The sequence below is a fragment of the Solanum stenotomum genome, chromosome 1, assembly GCF_019186545.1.
Source record: "Solanum stenotomum isolate F172 chromosome 1, ASM1918654v1, whole genome shotgun sequence".
NCBI lineage: Eukaryota > Viridiplantae > Streptophyta > Magnoliopsida > Solanales > Solanaceae > Solanum > Solanum stenotomum.
The window spans coordinates 82262285-82272598 of record NC_064282.1 but is presented as its reverse complement, the minus strand read 5'-3'; the positions used below and the strand labels follow the sequence as shown (position 1 = coordinate 82272598).

Here is a 10314-nt window from a genome sequence, read left to right as displayed (position 1 = left end):
AGCTTCTTACGAGGAAAATGAGTGTTGGTCTTTGATTCTGGAACATATTCCATTTTCCCATCTTGTCTACTTTCTTTAGGTCGATAAATATTTACTTGAACAAATAAGAGCAGTTCAACTGATGCCACTGGCCCATAGTGACATCAAACTTCCATCTCGGATAACAATTTCTGCTATTAAGAGTATGTTTACTTGCAATTGAGTTCCACATATGCATCTAAATTAAAAATGATACTCCCGTAATTGGAAAATATGCCTTTGCATCAAACTATTGACAAGGGAGTGCATGCAAGGTGTTTGATGAAATTACTGAATCGTGTGTTATCTCGTATAATGTGATGGTTGATGCTTGTGGGAAAAATGGAGATATGGATTTGAGTTGCTTGATGTTTTGTGCTTTCCTTATAGAGATGTTTATTCATGGACTAGTATGATTCATGGATTAATTGTGTTTTATGGGAGGATGGATTGTTTTGGTATATGTTTTGAAGTTATTTGATGTGATGATTAGCAAGCAAGTTTGAGCTTGGAATAGTAGGGAGAAGCAAGCATTAACGATGTGTGAGAAGATGAGATCAAAGAGGCTGCATGATAACGACACAGATAACATGAATCACATGAAAACTTTAGAAGAGTTTGATGGACAAAAAGTAAAGACATACAATGTGTGGAAGGTCCATCAAAATGATCATCTCATAAATACAAGAATTCACAAAAGAGGAAAACCAAACAAGGCCTTTATCTCATTAAGGGTAAAATTGTAAAGAAAGTGTCATCTTTAATTTATTACTATAAATAGTAGTATATTAGTATAAATAGTGTAATCTATATGAATTTTCAATGTGAATGAACAAACTGTGAGTGTAGTTTAAGGGCGGAATCCCTTTAGGTTAGTCTAGCTTAGTGTAGCTTAATCTAGATTAGTGATGGATGGATTCCCATTGTTGATTTAGGACTTATTAACCTTGAGTTCACTTGAGATTGCTCATTTGTGGTTTTCATTTGTGTTGTTTCTTTTCAAATTCAAGTTTTTCTTCCTCATTGGTTGATTGTTTATTCAATTAACCTTTCTTTCTTCCCTTCTCATCTCTTATTTTTCATCTATCTTACTTTTGTGTTGTGTAATTCCGCATTTGATTTCAATTTGTTTCATCCCCAATTGTAATCCTTATCATTTGGTATCAGAGCCTAAGTTTAGATTTGTTCCTACAAATCTAGTCTTGGTTTACAAAAAAAAAAGTGTCCAAAATCGTCCAAAAAATCTGATGTTTTTGATTTGTTGTTTTTGACACTAAATCCTTGTTCTCTAGTATTTTTTGAGTCTAGCTTTCAAATTTTGTTCAATTTGGAATTGTAGATGTGAAGTTACCATTAAAGGGTTGAGTTTTTCAAACTTTTCAAATTCTGAAAGTAGGTCTCGTGATTGAGACAAAATTGGAGGTTAATAACCATTGGGGTTTGTTCTCTAGGTCAAGGGAAAGATAATTCTAAATTTTTAGCTAATTCCTATTTGTTTTGAAGGTATTGGAATTAGTGGGTGTTCTTGGTGTCTTCAAGTTGTTCTTGAAGAAGAAAAAGAAGGAAGAAATTAAGTACATTTGATCCAACATTTTCAAATTGAAGTTGGTCAAATGTGTTTTTTTTGTCCATTAGTGGAATTTTGAAAAAAAAATCAAAATTTGAATAAATAAATAAATTATATTCCATTGGGCCGACACATCAGCAGCCATGTTAGACACTATCTTCCACGCCAGCGCCACACGACATCGCATCATCAACCAGCGCAACAGCTAGCCTACCAGCGACGCCTAGTCGCACCTGACGCACGTGCACGTCAGTTTCAAAGACCAAAAATTGCAGGTTTTCCTTGAGAACCCAAGAAGAGCCCAAAAATATTCTAAGTATGGGAAATTTTTTGGAAATAATTTTTTTTCTAAGTGTCCAAACATCATGATTTTTTTTCTATACTTTTTCCTTCAATTCCTCAATTATTTAAAAATTAATTAACATCTTTAATTACTTTTTAACTAGTTTTAATCATCACATCATCCAATCAAAGTATTACAAGTGCTGAACTTCTTTGAGGCTTAGAATTTTTTCTAAGTGTCCTAATTCACTTCTTCTTCTTCCACACTCTATTTTCTTCTATTTCTCAACTATTTAATAATTAATTAACATCTTTAATTACTTTTTTAACTAGTTTAATCATCAAATCATTTCTTTATCCTTTAAATTAAGTAACAACAAGTAATTCTTCTACTTTTGTTACTTGGTTTATTTTGAGTCCGAATCTTTTGTTGCTTCTTTCTTCTAGTTTTCTCATCTCAATTCATTGATAACCTTATTGATTAAAGTCCTTTACTTTTTTTTGGGTCATCCTTCTTTGAAGAGTGACAAGAATCCACTCCACCACAAAGAATTAGTGATCTAGTGAATTGATTAGACAAATGTAGTTCTCTATCAACTTTGGGAAGACACTTTAGGAAGGTGAGTGTGAGATCAAATATGAGAGGTGTGAGGAATTTTTCCACTAACCTTGTTTGCTAAGTTTTGTAGGTACCCAAGGTTATTACAAGGAAGAATGCCATCCGTAAATTCTAAATATTGTATAGATGACATTAGTCAATACACTTGTAGCAATATGAGCTACGAGCATGGTGAAAATGAGTTTTGTGAGGTCTATGATGGTCCTTATGAACATGGTAATGGGGACCTTGTGTATGATGATGATATTTATGAGGGATATGATGGTCTATGGGATAATGAACAACATGGTGGTGAGAACTACTACTCCAGAGATGATTTTGAGATAAACGAAACTTATGACTCTTGTGATGATGTTGAAGGGGTAGAAGGACCTTATGGTGTATACCATTGTGATAATGAAGGTTCTCATGCTTTGCACCATGGTTATGATGGTGATATGAGGTACAATTCTTTCTCTCATAGGTCTTATGAATCCTTTGAGCAGAATCTAGTAGGAAATGAAAGTTGTGAGGTTGAATTTTCTTCCTCATCTTGTGTTATTTCCTATTCTAAGAAAAAAGGCATAGATGTTTGGGTGAGACCTTTTCAAGGTCGTCGCGTGGACCATAGAAGAAGTACATTCCCTACTTCTTGATATATGATAACTTATTCTTCTCATCCTAGCTCCAATGTTTCTTGTTCTTCGTATGATGATGAGGTTGGAGGTAGAGAGGGAGGAACACTAAGCTATGAAGTAGTAGAGTTAAGAGAATCCTTGACCACATTGAGAGCAGAATTTGATGATTTCTTGCGAATGTTTGAAAAGGTCAAGTCTATGGTACAAAAGAGGCAAGTTATTCATCATGAAGATAAACCTAAGGACTTACCTTTGGAAGCAAAATAAGATACTCCTTATAAGGATGGCACTAAAGAGTTGAACATGAAAGTCAAAACATCCACTCCTAGTGCACCAAAATGTAAGTTAAACTTGAAGGGATCTTCTAACACTTCACAAGGAATCCTCGACACTTGTCCTAACTCCCATAAAATTGAGAGACAAAAGATTGAGAGGAGTAAGAGTGTGAAAAGTGACAACTCTAGAGTGGAAAAAAAAAAGAGTTTAGGTGGAGTGATGTGAGAGGGTTGCCACATTCTTCTCCTAACTCATGTAACTTTTCTTTCTCTAGTTGTTTGAAAACTTGTGCAGGTATCCTTGGAAGAAAGCCTAGTGAGGCACCTCAAAATGTGAAGAATCATGAGGTTCTTGAAAGCTTCCAAAAAGAGCAAATGTGCTCCAATGTTGATAACCAAGGTGAAGACACTTCTTCCTATAAGCTACAAGGTAACAATGCTAACTCTTACACTTCCTTGAACTTGGAACATCATTGCGTGGCTAGTAGCCCATTGAGTGTAAATGATAACTTGTCTATATGTGACCATAGTGAGTCTTTACCTAGTGATGTTCTTGATAGCACTTTGTTGTATGATGATAATATCCTTGTTGTGAATGAGAACACACTGGTTGATCCTATTGATGACTGAATTTCCTCTTCTAGTAAGGTCGATTCGTGTCCACCTAGTGTTGGCACTTGTAGTTTGAATGAGGGTACATTGTCATGCAACGAAAGTGATGCTACACTAGTTGATCCTATTGATGACCAAGTTGATTATTCTAGAAAGATTGATTTGTGTCTACTTAGTGTTGGCATTAATGATTTGAATGAATCTTTAGACCTTAACACCATTTTTTGTTTTTCTCATGAGAATCTTAAGGTAAAATGTTTGTTTAAGAATAATATCTTGTTTAATGATGACATGAATCTTGAGAGTGTGTATTGTGAAATGCCTTATAATGTTGGAAGTATAGCCACTCTTGGAGGCTATCAATTGTTTGAGAATCCACTATGGTGTGATGACACACTTTCTAAAGATGGAGATCTTTTTTGTGAATATGATTGTACATTTATTGGAGAGGGTAGTGTTAAGATGAAAGTGGATGCTTATGTGTTAATTGTTACTTCTTCCTTGTGTGTTCCAATTCTTCATATGACTTGTGATTCTTTAGTTTATAGAGTGGAGGCTAAACTTGGGAACACCTTGATTGAGGTTCATTTATTTGACACCTTTCTCTACTACTTGTTTGCATATGATCATGCTCACACTTTTGAGTGGAGTATGATATTGGAAGATGAGGGTGCCAATCGGGTAAAAAGAGTATGATTGATCCATGTTCATGTTTTTCCTTTCCATTTGGCCCCGTTAATGAGTTGAGTTTACTCATGCTTGGTAAAGATGACAAGCACAATTTGGAGGAATTTGTTGGTCACCTTTCCCTATGATGGAAAGTTTTTCTTGAGGGTTTACAATCCACTTGAGGGGCCTACGTTGTGTATGGGGAAGGGTAGTTTTATAACCCCATTTATTTACTATCTCTTTGCGTAAGATCTTGTTGATTGTGCATCTTATGGGGGTCGGAGTTATTTGTCAAGAGATGGTGAAGTTTATCTAAAATTTGTCATGTTATCTTTGTGTGTTCCATCTTGTGATGTAATGAGTGCTAGGATCCTTGAACCTAATTGTGATATTGCATATAAGAACACCTTAGATGACCTCGATGTGTATGATACCTTTCTCTACCATCTTTTTGCATATGATAAGTCTCATATTTGTCTTAGATGTGCATTGCATGTGGGTCGGGGTTTCATTGAGGTTTATCCATGTTTGTACGACCCGATTATATGGACCTATTATCATTTTGATCTCGACGAATGTTTGGAGGTATTTGAGCTTGTAGTAGTGTCATCTTTTAGGTGGTATTAGCCTTTTGATGTGATGAATAACCAATTTCCTTGTTTTCCAATGTATGGGTTTAATAATCATGATAATAGAGGATACATGGTTGTTCCTTGAGATTGAGTCACCTTGGTGTAATGCTTTTTATGCTAACCATTATACTAACCATCATGTTATGATGATATGTTTGTTGATTGTCGTTTTCATGATTTTGCAAGGTTTAGATTCGAGGACGAATCCTTTTCAAGAAGGGGAGGATGATAACGCCAGAGATAACATGGATCACATAAAACCTTTGGAGGAGATCGATGGACACAAAGTAAAGACATACAATGTGTGGAAGGTCCATCTAAGTGAAGAGAAAGAAGAAAAAAGGCCATTTATGCAAATGGTCATCTCATAAATTCAAGAATTCACAAAAGAAGACAACCAAACAAGGCTCTTATCTCATTAAGGGTAAAATTGTAAAGAAAGTATCATATTTATTTTATTAGTATAGATAGTAGTATTTTTCATTTTGGAAGACTTAGACTATAGGAACTTTGAATGTTAAATAAACAAACTCCTTGAAGAGTGTAGTTTAAGGGTGGAATCCCTTTAGGTTCGTCTAGCTTAGTGTAGCTTAATCTAGATTAGTGATGGGTGGATTCCCATTGTTGATTTAGGACTTCTTAACCTTGAGTTCACTTGAGATTGCTCATTTGTGGTTTTCAATTTGTGTTGTTTCTCTTCGAATTCAAGTTTTTCTTTCTCCTTGGTTGATTGTTTATTCAATTAGCCTTTCTTTCTTCCCTTCTCATCTGTTATTTCTCATCTATCTTACCTTAGTGTTGGTTAATCCCGCATTTTATTTCAATTGGTTCCGTCCCCAATTGGAGTCCTTACCATTGCAACCAAATGAGATTACCTTCATGGCAGTTCTATCCGCTTGTGTATGTGTCAAACTTGTTGATTTTGGTTTTCAATTGGTTGAAGCAATGTCACGTGAGTTCGAACTTGTAGCTAAAATAGAACATTATGGTTGTGCGATTGATCTATTAGGGACAGTTGGGTTACTGTAGGAAGCATACGACTACATAAAGAAGATGCCTTTTGAAGCTTATGCTACTTTCTTGGGGGCTTTGATGGGTGCTTGTAGACTTCATGTAGCTATTTAGTTGGGAAATGAAGTAGCACAACTATTGCTTAAGTCACAACATAATCATTCTGGCATTATGTGCAGCTATATCATGCATTTATGCTAGAGCATAGAGGATGAGTCATGTTGCTTCCTTGAGAAAAGCTATGTTAATTAGATGTTGGAATACACATGATTCCAGCTCACAGTAGTCATAGCTTGACTAAACGCACAACAAACCTGGTTCCAAAGTCTGTTTGTCGAGGTATTTCTTTTTGTTTTCTACTTTTCTTTTTCTGAATCTTTTTCTTTGCCACGAAACTTTGAAATTATGGAGAGACTTGCTAAATAATTAACCTGAATAATAGTTGATCACGATACTGGATTTTCTGAGTTATGGACCAAAAGATTCCCATTTCTGTGATCATAGTCTCTTCCTCATGATATGAAGTTGGGCATTTTGCTACCGCTTCAATGAAAAAAGTTTAGATAGTTAAGATACAGATTACAACTTTGGTCATTGGTTTCCTAGTGTTTCTTTGATCTTTTGATGAAATACTATCATGAGTCTGTATAAACGTATTTTTGAACTTTGTTACTACAGATATATTTTTTCCTGAACTTGAAGTCATTTGTTCTATGTTTGTGTTATGATTTCATGTGGAAGAGTTGAGTGAAATACAATGTTTTTATGAAAGAGATTCAAAACGATTGGCTGAATTGGGACATTGGGTAGTTAGTAGAACTAGTCTTTTGGTCTTTGTTTAGTAGTTTCCTATATTTACTCAAGTTTTATTAATGTTGTTGATTAAGCGTTGTAGTGGGTTACATGACCTATATTTTAGAATTAGTTGTTTATTTCTTAGCCTATATATCAAGCGGGCATATTCTGTTATTCTATGTACTCCCAGTTAATCAGAAATTAAAAACAATCCAGCTTTCCAAGCTTTCCTTCTCTCTTTTATTTTTTCCAGATCTCTCTGCATCTTAGTCCAACAAATTTGGTATCAAAGCCATGGCAAGTAGCAATAGTGCATTGAGTGCGGCACAACCACTCATTCCCATCTTCATGGGAAAAAGCTACGAATTTTGGAGTATCGTATTAAAACTATACTCAAATCTCAAGATCTTTGGAATTTGGTAGAAGGTGGATTTGAAGATCTCGACGAAGAAAACAGAATGCGAAGCAACAAGCCAAAATATGCGAAGGCACTGATGTTTATTCAACATGTTGTTCATGATAGTGCCTTTTCACGGATAGCACCAACAACTACATCAAAATAAGCTTGGATGATTTTCAAAAGAGTTTCAAGGAGATTCAAAGGTCATTGTTGTGAGACTGCAATCACTTCGGAGTGATTTTTAAACCTTGATAATGAAAAGTGGAGAATCCATTGCTGATTTTTTGTCAAGAGCAACAAATATTGTCAATCAAATGTGATCCTACAGAGAGAAGGTAACTGATCAGACCATCGTGAAAAAGATATTGCGAAGCCTAACTCCAAAATTTGATCACGTAGTTGCTGCAATAGAAGAGTCCAAGGATCTATCTATTTTTTCCTTTGATAAACTGATGAGATCTCTTCAAGCACATGAGGTGATAATTAATCGATCTACAAAAAAGAATGAAGAGAAGACATTCCAAGTTAAAGATTCAACCACCAAATATGGGGAAAATAATGGTCCAGAAAGTAGAGGTCGAGGAAAAAGAGGATTTTGCGGTGGTCGAGGTCGTGGTTATGGAAGGGGAAGAGGAAGGAATGATGGACATAGGCAATCCAACGACCAAGGAAACACAAAAAATGGCATTCAATGTCATCATTGCCAGCGCTACAGACATATAGGGGCTGATTGCTAGTATAAATACCAGAAAATAAATTTTGCAGCAACAGAAAATGAGGAAGAGAATTATCTTTTTATGGCTTGCACTAATACATGCCATAAGCCAAGTAATTTATGGTTTGTAGACAGTGGTGGTTCAAATCATATGATAGGTGTCAATATTTTTTTCCATGAGCTTGACGAGAAGAAAAAGAAAAAGGTGCATCTTGGCAATACAAAAGAGTTATTGGTTAAAGGAAAAGGCATGGTGAGCATTAACACTAATGAAGACAAAGTATACATGATATATAATGTTCAATTTGTACCCAATTTAGGGTATAATTTATTGAGTGTTGGGCAACTAATGACCAATGAATATTCTCTTTGGTTCGATGATGATGATTCTTGTGTTGTTACAAACAAGAAGTCCAACGGTTCATATCACCATGATGCTAAATAAGATGTTTTCATCTGTATTCACTTTTATTCAGAATAAACAACGGCTGAGCTACCTCGGAAGCGTGTGTGAACAAGCACCAAATGATGCGGATGAATCTGATATTGAAAATTTTGCCCTTGCTACAAGTGCAAATGATGAATTAAAGTTGTGGCATTTGAGGTATATATGGTCATCTCAGCATAAACGACCCTAAATTGCTAAGTGATAAAGGTATGGTTCTTGGACTACCAAAAATTAGTTCTCTTGATTTATGTGAAGGGTGCATTTATGGAAAACAAACCAGGAAATATTTTTCTGTTGGAAAAGCATGGAGAGCTTCTAAATGTTTAGAACTAATACACGTCGACTTATGTGGTCCTATGCAGACTACGTCCTTAGGCGGGAGTCGTTATTTCTTGTTGTTTACTGATGATTATTGTCGCATGAATTGGGTGTATTTTCTGGAAAACAAGTCAGAAACCTGTGAGAAGTTTCAGATGTTTAAGGCTTTGGTAGAGAACCAAAGTAGCTACAATATCACTATGTTTTCACACAAATAGAGGAGGAGAGTTCGTGTCCAACGAATTCAATTTTTTTTGTGAAAAACTTGGCATCCTTAGGGAGCTAACAACTCCTTATACTCTGGAGCAAAATGGTGTCACTGAACGGAAGAATCGAATTGTGGTGGAGATGGAAAGGAGCATGTTACAAGCAAAGGAACTCACAAATAAGTTCTAGGCAGAAGTTGTTGCAGCATCTGTTTACTTGTTGAATCTTTCACCAACAAAAATTGTTATGAATAAAACTCCTTATGAAGCTTGGTATTGTAGAAGACTAAATGTAAGTCATTTACAAGTTTTTGGGTATGTTTCTTATGCTTTGGTATGTTCATAAGCTCGTCAAAAGCTTGATGAAAAATCTAAAAAATGCATTTTTGTTGGCTACTCACTCCAAAGTATATAGACTGTATAATCCTTTTAATGGCAAGATCTCAGTCAGAAGAGATGTAATATTTGATGAAAATACAAGTTGGGATTGGAGTAAAAAGCTGGTGCCATAAGAGATTCTTATGCCTCTGTAAATCACTGAAGATGAAGGAAAATAGTCAACCCCTACAAGTACTCTTTCAGGTTCTTCTGTGGTGTCACAAAGCTCGCCAATTGCAGCAACTCACGAAGAGTCTTCAATGAGATTATTCCATTAAGAAGATCAACAAGTGCTAAAAATCCAAATCCCAAGTATGTTAATAACCTTTTCTCTTATTGTTTCAGATTCCATGAATTAGAAAGAAGCTGCTGGAAAAGAAGAGCGGAAGAAAGCAATGGTGGAAGAAATGAAATCCATCGAAAAGAATGGAACATGGGAAATGATGGAGTTACAAAACAGAAAAATGCAATTGGCTTGAAGTAGGTGTTCGAAACAAAGTTTGCAGCTGATGGTAGCCTAAAAAAGCACAAAGCTCGTCTTGTGGCAAAATGATATGCACAATAATATGGTGTTTATTTTAAAGAAACGTTTTCTCTGGTAGCTCGATTTGAGACAGTGAGGCTGGTTCTAGCATTGGTTGCACCGTTATAATGGGCAATTTATCAAATTGATGTCAAGTCGGCATTTCTCAATGGAGACTTACAAAAAGTCTATGTCACACAGCCTGAAGGTTTCACAAAGGAAGGCGATG

General features: G+C 35.5%; 1 pseudogene; it reads left to right on the top strand.

Moving 5' to 3' along the window:
- The first annotated feature begins 252 nt into the window (after window positions 1-252).
- Window positions 253-10046, top strand: LOC125857554 (putative pentatricopeptide repeat-containing protein At1g10330; annotated as a pseudogene).
- Window positions 10047-10314: the final 268 nt, after the last annotated feature.